Below are 20,218 nucleotides of genomic sequence, written 5' to 3' on the forward strand. Positions count from 1 at the left end.
ATTATGAAGTTTGTTCAAAAACATTTGAATTATACTCTGTTGATGACTTGAAAAATATTAGGACTGTCATTTGCATTGATATTTAGAAAATCAGAGAAAAATGTCGTTTGCATAATAATGTGGAATGCTGTCTAGTGTGCAACAAGATGACCAACACAGCACACCACACACTAAGTTTCATCAACAACCACCGTCTCTATTCTCAAAACCTAAAATTCAGCACAATCAAACATGACTTAAGAGTAAAAAGCTAAATGTGTCCAGCTATTAGCTACCTGCTTCATCCACTGCAGAGGCAACTTCAGTCCAACTCCTCTGCTTCAGTCAGATTCTGGTATGATTTACAGGACATGTTTAAAAACTTGTGTTGTTTCTACAAAGCAGGAGGCCTAAGTTTGTTCTCCATTTCTGATGTCCATTTAAAGCCCTGAACATGTTGCAAGAGAATCATGGCAATATTTTGGCCTGATTCCCCACCAAAAAAAAAAAAAAAAAGTCTGATTATCTGATGGTTCTAAGGATTATCTTGACAGATTTTCCTTTGGTGTAGGGGAGTTAAGGGTGAAATTTCCCTCTCCAGCCTGCCTGTGAGACAATCAGAGCCACTCTGACTAGATGGATTAATTGTGCCTGAAGATTCACACAGCGATTACAGTGTTGATTTTAAAGAAGACATCCTGCAACACCAGCGCAGTGCCAGGCTATGGATATACCTGCACATTCACTGTTTGCCAAATCGGGCGGACATCATCAGCAAGATTTCATTTATCAATTTTTGAGCGTCTTAAAAAGATTAATGGTATCACCATTTTATTGTCCATTTCTACTTGGGACACACCAATAGATTTTTCAAACCTTAACTGACCTTTTTTCAGATTTAACCATTTTGTTCTTATTTTGTGCACCAAGATGACCCACACAGTAAACCACTCAATCTACAGATTTAAATCCTAGCTGCTGTGGGAGTTATATCAGTTCAGCTTCTGTCCTGCTCAGTTTCATTGTGGTTTGTTTTATAGGACATGTATTTTCGGGGCGAGGGACCCCATACAGGGCAGAGAATTTTCCAAGGAACCCCACATAACCCTCACGCCTATCAAACATATGTTAACTGCCATTTGTACTCAGAGATGCTGTATTTTCTAGTGGATGTATTCCTCACTCTTTCAGAAGAAAAAATCTTTTGCTTTGTCCTTAAACTGCATGCTTTGTTATCAGATCATGCTCTAGCTTGGCAGACTTCATGGCTTCATTTGCAAACACATGAAGACACATAACACATTTTGGTCTTCTGTCATTCTCCATAAAACCAAATGCATCCTCAGCAAAGTGACTGATGCACAACAGGTGAAAGATTTAAATCATATCTCACAATCATATGTATATATTTGCTTTTTAATGACATGGCATTACTTTAACAATTTATTTTGAATTATTCTGCGAACCCCAGTTTGAGAACCACTGACCTATATAACCATCAGCTACTCGGGCCTTTGCTGACTTTTGTCTTTGTAGAGTACTACTGTTAACTGGCAAAAATTAATTTGTTCCCAAAAACATTTCTTTTTGTACCTGTTCAAGTTTGTCCAAAGAAAAAAAAGCCTGAAGAATTTGTCAGCTTTCATTTGTTACAAGTTTGAGTTTTTCCCATCAAGCAGGAAATAACTGTAAAGCTGTTTCTGAAAGGTTTCTCTGAGATAAAAACAGAAAAAAGATCAGAGCTCTTTTCAAAAACCTGCGTTTACAAAGTTGTCTCATTCTGTGCACAGCTTGGAGAAGGCATGAACTAAGGCCTTCTACAACCACCCTCAGAAAAACAAACGCTGTTGTGTCTGGTTTCATAATAACGTGCTTAGCTCAGTTAATTTCACCCCATTCTCCAGGAACTGTCTGGATTAACGATACTGCTGCTTCAAGCTTAGACTTTGACCAGTGTCGTTTGATGATCTTTCAGCTAGGATCAATGCCAGGATCTCTGAGATGAACACCATCTACAGGTTTCCTGATCAGCTGCATCACTGAGCATGAATTTGCTTTTCTATGCACTTTTAGAAGGGCTTTGTTTGGAAATATGCATAAACATTAGACGTTGATACTCCCTATACTTTGACAGGTTACTGGCTTTTATTTTTTCATGGCATAGTGAAACATACACATAAGCAATGGCACTGCAATAGTTATTTTCCTTTGTCAGAATTAAAATATTAACCTCAGCTGTGTGAGCTGTTTAATGATCTTGTTTTCATTTAAATGTGGTTGTTTGGATCAATGACGAAGATTAAAGCAGTGAAGAGTTGATAAAAGCCTTAGCTGGCACTAAAGCAGGATTTAACCCCACAGTTTCCGAGTGATTCCTTTTCTCCGAAGCTCACTAATTCTCTGGGTTACTAACTATTTAGTCATGCACATTATGCACTTGTTAAAAAAAATGCAGAAAATACCATTTCAGCCTCTAAATAAGCTGTGATTTCCCATTTTTCTGCTTTAACATTTGTTTGGACCAACTTTAGATATTTAATCTTTTAACACTGTCCCAGAATATTCGCTCAACTTTTTATGTTTCTTGTTTTTATGAACTAATAATTTAAGCTTCTTCTTCTAATCAGCGCTGCCTGAGCACCAGAAGATCATGAATATCCAGTCTTGACCTTCAGCCTTGTCCCTTGCCCACAGAGGTTTTTCCAGATTCCCCAAATCTTTTGATGATATCTATGGTGGGATATTCAAAGTCTTCACAAATTTATATTGAGGAATATTTTTTTTCTGAAATTGTCCCACATTTTTCAAATGCAGTTTTTCAGATTGGAGAACCTCAGCTTTACTTTTGGGTTACTCTGCCTCTCTCATCTTGCTGGCCTGTTCCAATTAACCAAACTACTGTAAAATGCTCCTCCAGCTGGTTTTATTTAGTACAATTGACACCTACAGAATTTTATTGCCCTTCTTTTTTAGATGCATTGCTGCCATAAAATACAAAATGAACTAATATTTTTCATGACTTGGTTAAATGTCTGATATGTTGTTTATGTTATATTGTGACTAAATATGGGTTTATTAGATTTAAAAAATTATACCCTTCTGTTTTTATTTACATTTTACACAGTGACCCAACTTTTTTGGAACTGGGGTCGTATTTTAATCACTTATCTTTTTGTTTTGTTTATATGTTTTTCTTAACTCAAACAAATTCTTTTTAAAATCCTTTTAACATCCTGCCTTTTATTTATCATGTTTTGCTCTCTTACAAAGCTCTTATATATATCTACACATATGTATGAAATTTTCTGATATTTAATGTACCAAAATGTTAAATCTAGGTAAAAAACTAAATATGGGTTGAACTCATTTAAAGTCACAAGAATGTAATGGTAAGATCTATAACACCCTCATTAGACTTCACAACTTACTGCCTGTGATTGATGCAAAAGGTTTCAAGAGCACTCTACCTTCCTCTGCCTTTCTGCAGCCATGGCTTTGGTCTTGCAGGCAAAAGGACTACTCTCTAATCCTTCAATAATCTCTTTCACCTGGACCATCTGCATGTGCAGACACCAAGTGAGGTGCAGAGGAGGACAAAGAGAGAGACAATAGAAACTTTTCATTACCCTAACTTATGCTACCTTAGGTCCTCTCTCCTCATCTGACCTGCAAAATCATTTTCAAACCCTCAAGCCCCTTAAACTCACCTTCAGGAGCAACTAGCAGAGCTTAGCGCAAGAACCAGAAATGTATCCTCCCTGGAAGTTTTAGTTCAAATGGCAGTTTATTCTCAAGTATCTACAGAGAGAACAGGAACAGATGTTGGTGCTTAATATTAAGCAGCCGTTTTTTAATTTTATATTTCAGTACAGATAACTGCTGTGAGCCTTTAAGATTTATCACTGGGTAAAACGAACTTTCACATTTGATTCTAATTTTTTAGATGCACCTGTAAATGAAGTTCAGACCTAATATTACAGTCTTTAACAAGTTTAAGAGTGTAAGAATGAACAAAGAAATAAACTTCAGTCTCAAAACACATTTTGAAGTTTAAGGAATATGTACAGCAGTGGTTCTCAACAGGTGGGTCGGGACCCAAAAGTGAGCCGCGGAGTAGTTTTCAGTGGGTCTCCATCTGTGTCTAGGAAAAAAAGGTGGCAAAAGTCTTTGAAGAACATGCAGCTATACAGTTTACTTTACTCTTAATATTTCAACTCATTTATGTCCTTTTCTTGCAATAAAAGAGCTGCTTTTACCATGTTAATGAAATAATTCCTCAAGATTGCTGGAAAATTGGCTAAAATTTAAATGTTACCATGGGGAAGAGGGGGTGTAAAACAAATCAGTTTTGTCCATAAATTCTGTTCCATCTAAGATCTTTAGTGCAACATTTTTATTTACCAAATGTGCATTGTTAAAAAAATCTTTGAAATTTGGGTCGCAATTTGTCATCAAAGATATTGGTGGGGCCTGAGGCTAGACCAGTTGAGAACCACTGGTCTACAGTAATGCAGCCACCTTCCAGTTGTAGCCATTGTAGCTTACGTTACTCTGTACCCGTCATATTGTGTTATTGTTTTGGTTGAGAGCCCCCTGGTGGCAGTATTTCATATACTGTGCGTTTTACCTCAGAGAGGGTTGAAGGTTAACGTTGCTAGCCCTGATAAATTAGCCACATTCTGCTAAACAGCTTCATGTTGTTTACTCTACTGTTGATGTGATCCTTTCTGAATTTAATAGTTTCAGTTTTTACTGTCGTCTGGATGTTTTGCTGACTTTAGACTAGTGGACTAAGTGTAATTATGATTTGCTTTGAATTGGATCTGAAATTATTTGCATAGGAACATCACTACTGTGCTCCGTATATGGAAGTGTGGAATTTCTTTGTCTACCTGATAAAACCTCCACAAATCGGATACATCTGTATTTCCTTGCTCCCAGCTCCAAAGTTTCCTCTCTTCTCAGAGATACACCATGACGGTGAAAGAGGGTCTATTTCAGAATCACAGGAGAACAGAGAGGATTCAAGGCAGCATAATGTGATGCTTTGAAAATGACCCGGAGAGAGAAAATCCCTGGGACAGCCAGTTAAGAACAAGGTCCAAAACATTCCTGCAATGCAAATGAGGACACAGAGGAGACTAAGAGGAGGAGAATGAACCAGTGGTCAGTGGAAACTCAACATCTCCTGGTACAGCTTTTCAACGAAAAACACAACAGAAAAAGCTCCAAAAGACAAGCTCTGAAAACAACAACAACAAGTGACCCAGCAATGACCAACCCTCAATCCCAGACACAGCCACTTTTAAAAGTAAAAAGGCTAAATGGTGGTTGTAGTCAGTGTAACGTGTGATTACTGTGGCAGGTCTGTTATTAGTGAAAGACAGAGAACATGAATCACTGAGCCGGACTGCTGCACAGATGGACACACACTAAAACACACACACACACACAGACTGTGAGTTCAGCTGAGTCAGAGTTCAGTCAGGTACAGCTTTAAGGCTTGACATCAAGCTTTAGTGTTTCTTTAAAGCTCCATTTAATCGACTTGCAGTGTATTTGATGTTCTATTTGTCTCAATCTACTCAGTTTCCTGCTATAAAAATATCTAAAGTGCTGTCTTCTTCTGCAGAACTGACTGTTAATCTTCTGAAATATTATTACTTTCTCTTAATATTTTCTCTTGGTGTGTTTTTAAATAAACACATCAAACAAGGTTTAAAATCAGGGACAGTTTGGATAATTTATGCACTGTCTCTTATGAAATAACCTGGAACTTGAACATAAAAGTCTTAATAATACCTCATTGAATAATGCTGCTAGTTAAAATAGAGTGGCAGGTAAAAAATGTTTGTGACTGGTAGATTTTTTTAATCCACCATCCACAGTGGAGGGTAGACGGAAAAAAAAAAAAATTCCAACCCTGCATCATGGCAAGAATCGTAGAGGGCAGGACTACAATCAAGCATGCTAGACCGTCTGTCAGGAGGTTGTGAGGTGTCCCAGACGTGCCCTTGATTGTCGTTCACTATGACACACTACACAAGATAAAACAACTTCTTAGGGCCAACAGGTCCTGAACCCCTACGAAGGTCTGCTCAAGCTATAATTGTGCTAAAATCGTGTAGCCTGAGCCAGCCTTTACAAGGCCCATGTTTGTCTTCAGGGTTGATATCAGCCAATACCACTGTATGGGTTCATCATCGGTGTTGTCTGGTATGGGCCCTGTTAACAAGAACTGGCCATAGGAAAAAGATATCAGTAGTCAATGTTTACAGTAAGTGTTCAATTCAGTGCTGGTGCCTCGCTCATCTACCAGCTAAATCAAATAAGAGTTTTTTAGTGTTTTCAGGGTCAAACACACCTGCTGATACTTAATGTCTCTTACATTTGCAAATATTATGGTAGTCTATATTGTCTTTAAGCTACTATGGATTTTATTTTAGATAATTTAGAAAAGAATTATTCTTGAAACTCTTCTGCCTGTCTGGTTTCTCATCAGTTTTAAAGCATAACTGAAACTAATGTTTTTTAATAACTAAAAATATCTATTTTATAGGGGTGTGACGAGACACTTATCTCACCAGACGAGACGGGACGAGACAAGATTTGGGCCCACAAGACACGAGACGAGATTTTACACTTTTTTTTTTTTAATTTTGGAAAAAAAATACATGGGTGGATAATATATCCTTTATACAACTGAAAGCCATAATTACAACGCATTCAGGTCCACTCAAAAATGTTTGAACTAAGTACTGAGTAGGCTATCAATGCTTCCAAAGAGTATGTTTTGTCTAACTTTGACTCAAACTGTACATTTTAATGCTCTTTAAATCAAACCTTTCATTTTTACAGTCTACAAAATCTTTAATTTACTACACTGTGCACTCATCGCTACAATTACAATAGCTATTTTTAATATTATACATAAATTTTTATAATAAAAGCATTTATACTATTTTAACAGTAATTTAAGCACTGTTTAAAACAGACTGAAATATAAAGAGCTGCATTAGTAAAATCAAACTATTTTTCATCCTCTTTAAGGACATCCATATTTTAAACACTCAAAATAAATCTTTAAGTCAATAACACGTCGAAATTTAAAGAAATAGATTATTTTATCGTGTTATGGTCTTTTTTCTCATATGAGTTTTAACAGTGTTGGACACGACGCACAGATGTGCGTGTGTTAATGTGTGTGCGTTGGTGAGTGAGTGTGTGTGTCTCTGCTGTCATACAACAAACAGGTTGCGTTTAACTGAAGCTTTAACTTCGCTTTTGGAGCTAACAGTGGACTCTGTGGCGCTGAAACAGAGTTACTTTAGCTAAGTTTACTGCTGCAGTATGCAGACCCATTGCGCTACACATGTTAAGCTTCTGACTGATAATACACACAGCCAACAGCTGATGGATGTGTGACTGACAGACGGTGAGACGAGAAGGAGTCATGACGAAGCAGCGACTCAAAGTTACAAAGTCACAAATAGCGGCACTATGAGCGAATCTGCACACATACATGAACTAAATAAACGCTGTATTCTCCTCATGGAGACTGCACAGGCTTTCACCAGCATTTCATCAATTCACACCGTTATGATGATGCATAGGCGGATCATGTACGGCCCAAGTAGCGCACGCAGGGGGGTCATCTTAATGGATACCGGATCAGCTACGTTTTGGCAGGAGGTTATGTAAAGGGTTCCGTATCTTTGTTTGTTTGTTTGTTTGTATGTGTACAAGATAACTCCAGAACGGAAAGTCGGATCTTCACCAAACTTTCAGGAAATATTGGGATAGTGACAGGGAACAATCAATTACATTTTGGTGATGATCCGCGCACCCGTTCGGTTTTTCTCAGACTTCGAAATTTTGAACACCATAGTAATCAATGGGAGCGTGAGTTCCTCGGTGGCGCTGCTTAGGTGTGGGTCTGCCGCCTCAGATGGCCATTCTAGTTTGGTAATGTTTTCTGTAAGGACAGCTGCTGCTCCAAGTGTCTGCACAATATTGATCTCGCCAGATTGATTTTTCCGCGACGAGAAATCTCGTGGCTTTTAGATCTCGTCACACCCCTACTATGTTATAAAGATGCCAAAAGGAATTTAGGCTCAAACAGGAGGTCTGTTTTCTAGAGCCAGAAAAACTGGACTTCCTATATTTTTAGACCTCTAGATCATAAACTCATGGAGTAAGTTCCAATGGTGACGCTTGTACCTACAATGTACCAGATCATTGTGATAACTCTTTCCTTTCTTTATATTCTTATGTCCAGTTTGTGTTGAAAATTTTCAGTGAGAATGACATTATTAACCTTGAAAAGCAGATGGATACGCCCCTTTCCTTGTTTTTCACTGGCGAATCCATCTTGCAAAGCTCCCATGTGAACCGTTTGAGCCCATTTCGAAAGTGACAGGAACAATCAGTGATGAGGGGCAGTACTTTCAGGCGCAGCAGAGTCGTGACATAAAAAACAAGCAGCAGCAAGCGCTGGCGCAGTTATGGAGGAAGAATTAGCGTGGATGCTGCTAAAGCGCCAGTTTTATCAGCACTTGATGACATTTCTTCATTAAAAGAAGAACAAAGAACAGCAGTGAGTTGTTTTCTTTTCAAAAACGACAAAAGTCGAGTACGTACATGTCTATAGTCACCATGTTTCACGTTATTCTCAGTAGCTGTGCACGCACAGCTTGATAGCAGCTATGTCACGTATTTTGTTGCTCTGATTGCCCCGTAAAGATGTGACATAACGTTCACCCAGTCATACTGCGAGTTTGTTTCAAAGCCTCTGCCTTTTCTCAAATGTTTCCTATTAAAGCTTTCCCAGATTGATGTGTGAAACAAATCCATCTGGCGTGTCAGGTTATGAAATTATTTGATCATTTAAGTTGCTGAAGTTATTGCTGATGTGATGTACCTTTAAAAGTCAGAGTAAGCAAAAATATAAAAAGAACCTCTAAAACCGAGAGTATTTTTCTCCACATGGCAGGTTCTACAGGATATCTAAAATTCTTCACATGTTGCAGGTGTTATGTGCATGCATAGAAGTTATGGCTCCTCACTTATTTGAACCTATAGCTAGAGAGAAGAGGTTCCTTCGTCAAGTAACTCTGAGCTGGTATACAGCATGAAACTGTCCAAGAGAATTAAAGAATTAAAGAATTAAAGCACGGATAATGGATGTTTAAAGTTGTTTCTGAACCACGATATTCTGTAAAACCAAACCTTCAGTGGAAACTACAGCAGCAATTTTGACTGAAAAGTCAGTCTTTGACCGTCATTATAAGGTCTGAAGTTCAGGCTGGTGAATGTTCACGTCCATATGTGTGTATATATCCCAGTTTTAAAGTTTGCATGTTAATTGGCTGTTTGTCCAGTTTTTCAAGGAAGTCTACTCCACCAGAGGAAGTCATTATCTTCAAAGGAGCACGTGTGAGCGTCTGTGAGTGTATGAGAGCGAGGGATAGAGGCCTGAGGCGGTTCAGAAAAAGTCCAAGCGAAGTAAATCATGTCAGGTTGCTTTCGGGGCCTCCCAGACCCTTTAAACAGCTCCTCTTGCCGCTGTGCTTCAGTTTCACTGCTGCTCTCTCTTTACGATCTGCTGCAGACACATGAAAGGCATTTCAAAAAGGAAAGCCACAGTGGCAGGCAACATGGCAAATATGTCAATTCTTTAAAAATCCTTTGGTATTCCAGGTCTCCTCAAAAACCAAACCTAGAAAAGACCTAGAAAAGGGGGTTTTTGCTGCAGCAATCTGATGTGTGGTTAAGCTGATGGCCGAATGTCCAGGCATCTGAGTAATATAATCCCTCATATAATTAAATCATGTATATACAACAATAGGAAAGTTACTTAAAACCACAAAGCAGTAGTGAGTTCAAATGTTTTGAAGACAAGATAACAGCCTGTGCTTAAGAAAACTGATACATGAGTCAAGGCAAATTATTACACTGACTCCTCAGCAGAACTCATGCAGTCACTTTGGCACTTTTTTCTATTTTTGTTTTGATCTGTGCACACTGATCTATTCGTCTGACTGTAACTTACTGCCTCATAGCCGAGAGGGAGGTTATTTCCAATCATCTCTGATTCTTTTCATTCTCACTCTTTGATCCAATTACTTCTTATGTAAAATGAACTTGTTTTACTTTAAAGCATAAAAAACTGCAGTTTGATCTGCAGAGGCGGCATCTAAGCTGCAAGGCTGAGCCTTCATGAAAGCAATGAGCCTCAAAGCAGTTAGAAGATGTATGATTATATAATTTTAAAGCTTAAGTAATTTTCTAAACTACAGCAATATTTCAAAATGATCCATGTTCTGTTGTTTTTATGATGGTACTAAAATGTACCAGAGCTTTCAGAAAAAAATTACAAATCTTTGGTCATACATGTTTAACCAAATGCTGCTGTGAGCTAAAGGGAGAGAGTGTGGGCTAAAATGCAAAAATATGCTGACAATATGTCAGATAATTAAATTTTTACTCTGTAATTGAACACACTACACACAGAGGCAAAAGCACATGCACAAAGAGGATCTCATGGACGTGCACTAATGAGGAGATGTCAGAGTGAAGGGATGCTGTGATAAAGGTTTGCTGCCAAAAGTGGCTGGAGGGTTCGTGCCCTACTTAAGGGCACATCTGCAGTACTGAAGGAGTAAACAGGCATCTCTTCAGCTATTAAAGACCCTGTAAAGTAAAATCCAAAATTTCTGTCTTAACACTCTAGAAATGTTGGAATCTGGTTGCTGTAGACATGTGAAAACACTGAGATCAACATGTGACTGAATTTTGGATTTAGACCTTTAGAAAGTTTTTCACCTCTCTTCTGGTTTGGTTTGACGTAGGTGGGGCCAATATGTGGACTCATGATGTCACGAGCCCACAGTGGGGAACGACCCCGCCCCTCAGACACTACAATCTAAAGTCACAGAGCAGTTCATCTCAGTCCACTCTATTGTTAGCTCGTGTCTCTGCCTTTTTTGAAAGTTAACAGTCCGTTAAATGCTGTTTTTTTGTTCATTGTGATGTAAATTTACCAAACCTATCAGCCGCAGTGGTCTATGGATCATATAAAGCATCATAACAGAGATTTGAGACAGAAAACAGACTTTGTCTCTTCTTCTAAGGTCAACTAAAGGCCAAGAGGCAGGCTAATGGCATGAGTGCTCTCCTCAGTTTAGATTTTCGCATTCCTTGAGAGGATCATTTTTCTCCTGAGTGGGCGTAGCTGCCACTCATCCAACAGACACGCCCTCATCATCCTGGGGCAGATTTTACTGCCTCATTTTTCATGATTTTGAAGCTTAATTTTATATACTTGGAGATGTTTTATTTGACTGAAATTTGGTTAAGAGGTTCATAACACAGTGACCTGTCATACAACAAACCTAAATACAGATCTATTTTCACTTTACAGGGTCTTTAAGAAAGGATATAAAGGTAAGATTACATTGCAATCTCTCCCACTGCAATTTTCAAGGTGCAATATTTCTTTAACCTAAAATTTGTGTAAGACTACCAGTTAAGACATTTTTTTGCAGCAGAGATGTTACGCTCTACACATGATGCAAACACTCAGGTGCCATTTCTTCGAGAAGAGTTTATTAATGTTTTTCCATTTTTGTTTTTGTATTTTCTTCTTCATCAAAATGACATGACAAGACAACAACTATCACTCCCATTAACTTAATAATTCATATCAAATTTTTAGAATGAGTCAAAATAATCACAAGCTGATATTTTTAAAAAAATCATTAATCTCTAGTTTTATCTGTCTAAAGGCCAGCTCAGATTACACAATTTTTTTGGTCGTTCATGATGGCACTGTGTCAGACTTGGCCGACAGCCTGACCACACTACAAGAGTGATCCGGACTGCTAAGCGTATGCTGACCTCACCACCATCTCCGCCACTGAGTGCGAGTTTACAGGTTATAGGGGGGCGGGTCAAAGAGTGTCAGTCACTCTACAAAAGAAGCACTCCGTGTGACTGTAGCGGTCTTTTTATTCAAAAAAAGTAAAATAAGAAACAACTGTGGATTGGATTATGGATACTAAGTATGAATATATCAAGAGGAGGACAATATAGACTGGCTCTCCTTCAGATAGAACTTAACGTATGCATGTGATAACGTGAATAAAATAAAATTCACATAGTTTTAGGAAATAAAAGAGGATAAAAAGTGGCAAATGTTGTAAATGATGAAGCAAAGATAAGGAGGAAATGCTCCTGTTGGTAGACATCAGGATTCACGTCTTTGACGTCACATCAGGATGTCAAACTAGACGACGATGTAAGAAAAATTCTGACATGCTAATCTTCTTGAATCATGGTCCTGGGGCATCTTGGACTTGTCGTTAATTTTGTCACACTGCAAGACCGTTTGTTGTTCCCGACACTCAAAATCGGGCCCGAGTTTTGATGATGAGCTGCGACGTTGCAGTCGGGCTTAAATCTGGCTAAATTTGTGTAGTCTGAGCCGTCCTTAATACTGAAATCACATTTAGATTAGTTTCACAAATCTTACAGCCCTACCAGCTAGCAGCTAGTTTGTCCAGCCTTGGTTCCAGTTCAGTTTGAGTTCCAAATGGGGCTTGAACTGGTGGCCCTCTGGTTTCCTTACAGACTAAGCTACTGCTGCCTGTTATTAAACAGTAATTGCCAATTTACCTTTTATTTGTTTTGTTTTTTTCTTATTTCAAATTTAGACAGTGCACAGTGTTTTTTGGAATTCATACCAAAGAGATTATTATATGCCTGGGACTTTATTTTTTGCAAACACATCATTTAGGGCTGTCACGCTTAATCAAGTTAATCAGGATTAATCAGGGTCCACAATTAGTTCAGTACTTTTTTTGTCGTGATTAAAAAGATTAGTCTGCTAAATGACATTGTAACATTACTCTCATGCTTTACTGTCCCTTTTAGCACACTTTGGTTGAGCCACGCCAGTGTCTCACAGTGAGACTGCAGAATTTCCAAGATTAATGGTAATTTAAAATTTAATCTTTTGACAGCCCTAGTATCAGTATGTTTGATTTTTACAACGATCAGAACCATCAAATTTAAAATCTGGTATTACCAACTCTACAGAGATGACCTGCACACATAAATATTCAATCAGTTGACTTCCTAGGGCGCTACCTACAAAGAATTTTGTTGGTGGATTCCGATTTGGTGTTAAATGGAAAACTTCAACATACTTCCCTATCTGTAAAGCTTGCGTTGAATCTAAGCTGTGGCATGCTCACTATCATGCAGTTAGCACAGCCTTTAAACCCTCAGAGACCTACATACAAAGTTTTTCATGCACCGCCTTAAAATGTAAAACTACATACTAAAACCACGCAGGCTGCACGTCCTGTGATTGGTGTACTTGGTAGGTGGACTCCAGTCTCTGAGAAAGTCTACAGATATGCTTTGTGCAGGTGACGGTGCTGGGAGATAAATGGCAACAGAGGTTTAACCAATTTGACAGCTTTTTTTGCCAACATCTCATCTCAAGATTCATGAATATTCCCCCATCCTAAGGCTTAGCTGATTCAGTGGATTGATATCCCCTCTGATGTTTCCACTATTTTTTTCTTCTTTGTGAACTTACTGCGGCAATATTCATGATCTTAAAACTCCAACATATTGCACTCCATTTCTGTTGGCATGGTTTCCTGTACACAAACAAGCAGAGAATGTGACTGCGCTGGAAACTGGCTGTATAGCTAACACAGAAACTGAACTGCTGACGTATTGACGCAGACAAACTAACATACAAGTATGTAGTTCTCCTGACAGCATGGGCCAGCACAAGTTCGCTACAGTGTAGATTTAACTCTTAAGTTCAAGTATTAGGGCTGCAACACTTTTGCTGCATTGATCAATGAATAATGCACCTAGTAAATAAAGTGCAGATTAAATTGGACTAGCATTTTATTGCATTTCAGAAAAAAAACATACCTAAATGTGCACTAAAAACAAAGCTACAGGTACAGAGATAAAGCTGAAAATCTGTGATCATCATTAATGTTCCTTTTGTTGTAGTAACAATCAGTGTTGAAGTCACAGATGAGTGAGTACAGTGTCTGCCCTCTGCTCTGTATCTGTTTCGTGCAGCTTGTTAGTGCAGGCCTGATTATTAGCTGAATTAGGTCTTCTAACAGTGAGAGTCCTGCACTGGCACAAAGGCCTCACTGTTCACTCTCCTCTGAGAGAGCGGTGCAGACACAGTGTATTTGTGGTTCAGAGGAAGGATTCCCACAGCCTGGACGAGATTGTTTTTGTCACCTATTACAGCAACATTTGGGGCCCACGACCTCAACGCCACTTGGAAGAAAATCAAACAGCTCCATGTGTTTATTTGTGCAGGAAGAATGCTACTACAGTATGCGCTGTATTTCACAGCTATGACAGGAATGTCATCCCTCCATCTGCAGACAGAAAGCTCATCCGTTTGCATAATATGTTTCAAAAGGTGAAACTGGCTTATTTTCATTGTCTAATGATAAGTAGTTTATTTAGACCTGAGAGACTTTAGTTAAAATTTACACTGCATGATACTTGAACCAGGTAGAAGGAATTTTAACAACTTGTGCCTGTTGGGAAGTAGAGAAAACAAATGTATGCTTAATCTCTTCATAGTTCCAGTTTTAGATCTCACTCTTGAATTTATTCTTATGTTTTATTTTTCTCCCACTCATCTGAAGCTGAGTCAGGGTGGCAGCAGGCTAAAGCAAGCTGACCTAGACATCCCTCTACCTGGTTTTGTTTCCTACTCCTCCTTGGGGATACATAACCCCTTCAGTCAGTTCTGGATCTACCCTGGGGTCTCCTTCCAGTTGGACATGCCTGGAAGACCTCCAAAGGGAGACACCTTAACAGATGATCCAACCACTACAACTGGCTCCTCTCATCATGAAGGAGCAGCGGCTCTTCTACAAGCTCCTTTCGAATGTCTGAGCCCAGCCAAACTTTAGAGGAAGCTCATTTCAGCTGCTCGTATCTTGTTGTTGCCCAAAGCTCCTGGTTATTATTATTCTTTTGGTTATTCCCCATAGCTCATGACCATATGTGAGGGTTTGAACATGGACTGACTAGTAAATTGAAAGCTTTGACCTTAGGCTTAGTTCCCTCTTCATCATGACAGTCAAGCACACCATCTGTCTTCGCCAGCATAAGAATCAGCAGAATCCAACTCAAGCAAGATTTCAAAAGCCAGGGTTTGCTTCAGGTAAAGGTCAAGATTTTCTCCAATGATGGTGTGAACAAAAAATATATATGAGTATTTATTATCATTCTGCCTTGTGTGATAAATTTCTTAAATTGCTGGAACCAAATATATTTTTGTCTTCTTTAAGATTTATTTTGGGGCTTTTTATTCTTTTATTTGGCAGGACAGTGGCTAGGGTAAGAAATCAGGGAGAGAGAAAGCCCAGAATTCCATGGGGAAAAGGAGCAAGGGGTCAGACTCGGCCACCCACTTGGAAGACTACAGCATCCATACATGGGGCTCACCCTAACCACTAAGACCCTTGGTTCTTAAATGTTTGGTTGGCACCAAAAAGTGGGTGGCAAAGACAGTTTCGGTGGGTCGCGGACGTGTGCCTGAGAAAAACTACATGGCAAAAAGTCTAAGATGTGCTTTTATTTTGAAGAATATATCTTCATCCCTTTGTTCCATTACATCTTGTGTTCCAACTCAAGTCCAAACTGCTCGAGTTTTCATTAAAAGCATTTGGATTTGATTGAAAAACTAATAAAATTTGGGCCACAATTTGATGTTAAGGAGGTGGTGTCAGGCCTTGATGCTATACCAACTATCAACAGAAAATCAGTCAATATTTGAACAAAAAATACAATACTTTAATTGGATTTTCCTGACAGTCCAACTCACCATCTAATTGTTTGAATCCTGGGAAATCAAAGCATTGATTTATTGAAATATAATTCAAATTAGTCTGTGTATCAGCTATCATGATGTAACACCAGTTTAATTTTGTTTAATTGGTCTTCTAATATAAAACATTAAAAAAGGTTAAGATTGAGCACAAATCATTTAACTGGTTACAGTGTAAACAATGTAAAACTGACTGTGGCTAACGCCCCCTTATTGGTTAAAATCCACATGCCTGTGCTGAGTGTGCTGCTTAATGTGGTTACTAATTGCTAAACCTAAATAAAAATACTGTCACTCTTCATAAAAATATATGTATTTAACTTGTAAATCAATATTGTATGGTATCATGTCATGTGACTCATGTAGTGAGTTTCCCTGCTATTCCCACAACTTACCTTTATCATTTTCATTCCTCCATGTCAGTGATCACCAGGGCAGGAGGTATTATGTTTACAGTCCATCTGTCTGTTTTTTCAATGTTTATTTTTGGGGCTTTTTAGGCCTTTATAATGAGATTTTATTGACTTTTTATGCCTTTATGTTACAGAACTGGACTAGAGTTTAATACCGAGTTTATTTATTTATTTATTCTTGGTGACTTGATAAAATCCCCACCCCCCAGGAAATCCAGAACATCCAACACTTAATTCTCTGAATTATCAAGAACAATGCATTGTTGCAACAATGTGAGGAGAAAGAGAGCTAAAATCGTGTCAGGTTGGCTAGAAAAAAAAGATTGGATAAGAACATGTCTTAGTCAAAGTGCCCTTTAAAATTTAAGACCTTTCACTGGTAAAATCAGACTTTTTAAGACTTTTTATAGCCTTTAACTTTAAATGTGCAATTTCACACTATTTAAGACTTTTTAAGGATCTGCAGGAACCCTGAGGGAATAGAGCCAGAAACAGGGATGAGAGTGTGGGGTCGGGAAATGCAGGGATGGACTTGAACCAGGGCCGTCTGTGTACATGAAGCACAATCTAACCGCTAGGCCATCTGTGCTCCCACCCAGGGCTTTCTTGTGAACATGATATCTCAAGAACGCTTGGAGGGATTATCTTCAAACTCTGCACATATGTCCACTCTGACTCAAAGATGAGCTGATTAGATTTTGTAGATCATAGGTCAAGATTACTAAGCCTCATGTCCATTTCCTTGTTTGTGAAATCAATATCTCAAGGATGCTTTGGGGGATTTTCTTCAAACTTTGCAAAAACTTCCACTCTGGCTCAAGGATTCAATCTTAGAGGTACAAGGTCAAGAACACTGTGATTTCTAATCTTGTGAGCACAATATTTCAAGAAAATACTGTTTTTATCTTTTTGCCAGATTTGGTACAAACTTACACTTGGACTTCAGGGTGAATTAATTAGATTTTGGAGGTCAAAGGTCACTGCGACCTTACATGATGTGAGGTTGAAGTGATATGGTACCTTACTGTAGCTTAACCCACCCCTGTACTTTCACTCTCAGCCAACAGTGGGCTATTCCACACAGAAGCAGGCAGTAGTTCAAGTTTTAACTTAATTATGATTGACATAGAAATGATTGAATAGTTCACTGTTAATGGTTTGACTAACACACAAAGTCAAATACAAGAGTCTAGTGAGATAACAGAGATTTAAAAAGACTGTTTAAGTACTATTAACTAAAAATGTCTGCATACAGAACCAATGTTTCTTGACATGTTAACAGGTGAAACCTATTCACTCAAATATACACTAGTTTACATAAGCACACAAAAATAGCCTATAAAAATTGTTTTATTTATGGCCATATTTCTAAATTCATAATTCTCATCATACAAATTTTGTTGGGCTGTATTTCCTACCTGGTGATAAATGTGCACCTCAATCTGAATAACAATGACAGACTGTCATTACCAAGCTGGCAAATAGGACCAGACCTTCAAAAACTCAACCGTTCAGGTTCAATTTTGACCAGACAACACTTAAAATGATAACTTTGTTTAACTCCACCGTCTCTTTGAACACTCGCTGTTACTTCATGTTGTGCTGTAAAAAAACACTGCGGACTGCTCTGCAGCAAGCAAACCAACGAGGTGACATTTCACTGAAGCACCAGACTGAAACTGGAACTTAAACAAATGCAGAATTTAAAGATTTGCAAACGCAGTTCGGCACGCTAGTCTCTCCTCCACAGAGAAGCCAGCGGGACAACGCTGGTCTGACTGGAGCAGGTTGGAGCAGGCTGAAGCAGTGAGAGAAAAGCTCCTAATGACAGACAGAGAGGATGTCCTGAGCTAATGTAAGCTAAGCCCCCAACCAAAACAGGAGGCTAACTAGCACAGATAAACACTTTGGAGAAACAGCTAGCTAGATATAGTTACTGAAACGAGACACATTTTAAACCAACATACATGTTTGCTGCGATGTTCTGGCTCCTCTCCTCTCCCAGGTGACACAAATCTGTTCTTTATCCAAATTAGAAAATCAGCCGTTAGACCGGGTCAAAATTATCCTTAGCACGGTTCTTCTCTCAGTCCATGAGTGTCGCTGCTCTTAACGCAGTCTCTTTTAGTAGAAAAATATCCGCTGCATTACTTCAGTGGACAGCTTTCTTCCTCGCAGAGATTCAGCAATGCAGAGCTGAGTGCTCTCCAAACCTGCGTTACTTGCACTACAATAAATATAAGGAGTTCCGGTTGGGGCCTTCAAAATAAAACAATGACTACACTTCACATCCGTTTAACGTTGATTTTTCAAATCACCATAATGACATTCGCCATGGGACATTTCCTCTTTTGAAAATGTTAACATTTCAATACATCACATTGCTTTATCTCATCTTGGGATTTAGGAGATTAAAAATGTTAATTTATCTTAAAAAAAATATATAAATTCTACTTCAGAAACGGTTAGCTCATGTTCATAACTTCATAAATTGTTTTCCCCTCAAAATCATTGTAAATCTGAGTATTATAATGTAACACAATCACAAATCCCATTTTAAAAAAATATGTTCATTGTCATTGTCTGTTAACAAGACTTAACAGAGGAGAAAACATAACTCACAAGCCTTATAGCCAAAGATACAGTACTGTGCTTAACTTTAAAGCATGTCCTTGCATATTAGGAGGGGTATGGGAAAATAATCTGTCAGAAAAACAGCAAAGTCTGCACCTTTAGGGTTGCGTGTGGGTTGGCTGTAGCTAATAAGCCTAGCCTAGGTTCCGCTAGTGGTCTTCAGCCTTCACCAGGGGTGAAAAGGTCTGGACAAAAGAACTGCTGTTGAGCTTGACCTTGGCTGCCAAGCGACAGATGTGTTTTGACATGTGTCGAGAGTTAACTATGGCCAGAATCCACCCTCTCCAGCCCGGGTTTGGTGGCATATAGGGCCTTGTGATGAATCCTTAGCGCCTAATTGAGATTGTAGAGTTGTGGCTGGATTAATTTCCAGCCTTCCCCAGATCTGTGCTTTGCAACAATCCTGTTCCTGAGCTCTGCAGGCAGTTCCTTTGACCTCATTGCTTGGTTTTTGCTCTGGTATGCAATGCCAGCTGTGAGGCCTAGATGTGCGCTTTTCCAACCATGTCCAGTCAATTTATTTTATCACGGATGGATTTCAGTCAAGGTGTAAAACATCTCAGCAAAGATTGAGAGAAATGGGAAGGAGCTGAGCTGAATTTCAAGCGTAAAGGGTCTGAATACTTGAAATGGCATTTTCCCCCCTTATTAATACATACATAACACATATACATGTTTTTTTTTTCACTTTGTCATTATGGGTTACTGAGTGTAGATTTTTCTGGCTCTAGCATCAGGCTGCAACATCGCAAACCACCGAAAACTCCCTGAATGCACCGTATTAGAAGCATCACATCCTCATCAACAGTGTTAATCCCAGTACGCCTCTAGAGGGAGACAGAATCCATTTGACTGTTTAATCAGGTTCAGCGAGAGGCATGAATCTGACTCGAGTTTAAATTATTTAACAGTAATAAGTACATGAATGCATTTTTCAAATATTATTGACATTCAAAAAGATTGAATATTTCCTGAAAATGATGAGCCATGAAGCTAAGACCGTTACTTCGATTGTGGCCACACTTTTAATAGGATCTTTAACTAATGGGATTAAAGAAGAATTAAAGTTTCAACTTTGGTTTAGTGCTCGGTGGTGATATGCAGAATCTAAAATACTTAAACACAAATAAACAAGTAAAAACTCAGAACGAGGACTATAGTCTGCAGGCCACACTCCTGCACTCCTCCAAAAATGCTCACTCATTTTCATTAAACCTCTAACTCTTCATATCACCTGATCACATCTATCCAATAGCACTGCTCCACTCTCTCATTGTTTGGCTATCATTATGCTGCGGTC

General features: G+C 38.7%; 1 protein-coding gene across 1 annotated transcript in view; it reads right to left on the reverse strand.

Moving 5' to 3' along the window:
* ripor1 (RHO family interacting cell polarization regulator 1) overlaps positions 1 to 18,360 on the reverse strand; it is a 94,910-nt gene extending 76,550 nt beyond the window's left edge. Inside the window, exon 1 of the mRNA XM_041795004.1 lies at positions 18,252 to 18,360. The gene's annotated coding sequence lies outside the window, so the exon portion shown is untranslated. The remainder of the gene's footprint in view (positions 1 to 18,251) is intronic.
* Positions 18,361 to 20,218: the final 1,858 nt, after the last annotated feature.

Source organism: Cheilinus undulatus, linkage group 9 (genome assembly GCF_018320785.1).
Source record: "Cheilinus undulatus linkage group 9, ASM1832078v1, whole genome shotgun sequence".
Lineage (NCBI taxonomy): Eukaryota > Metazoa > Chordata > Actinopteri > Labriformes > Labridae > Cheilinus > Cheilinus undulatus.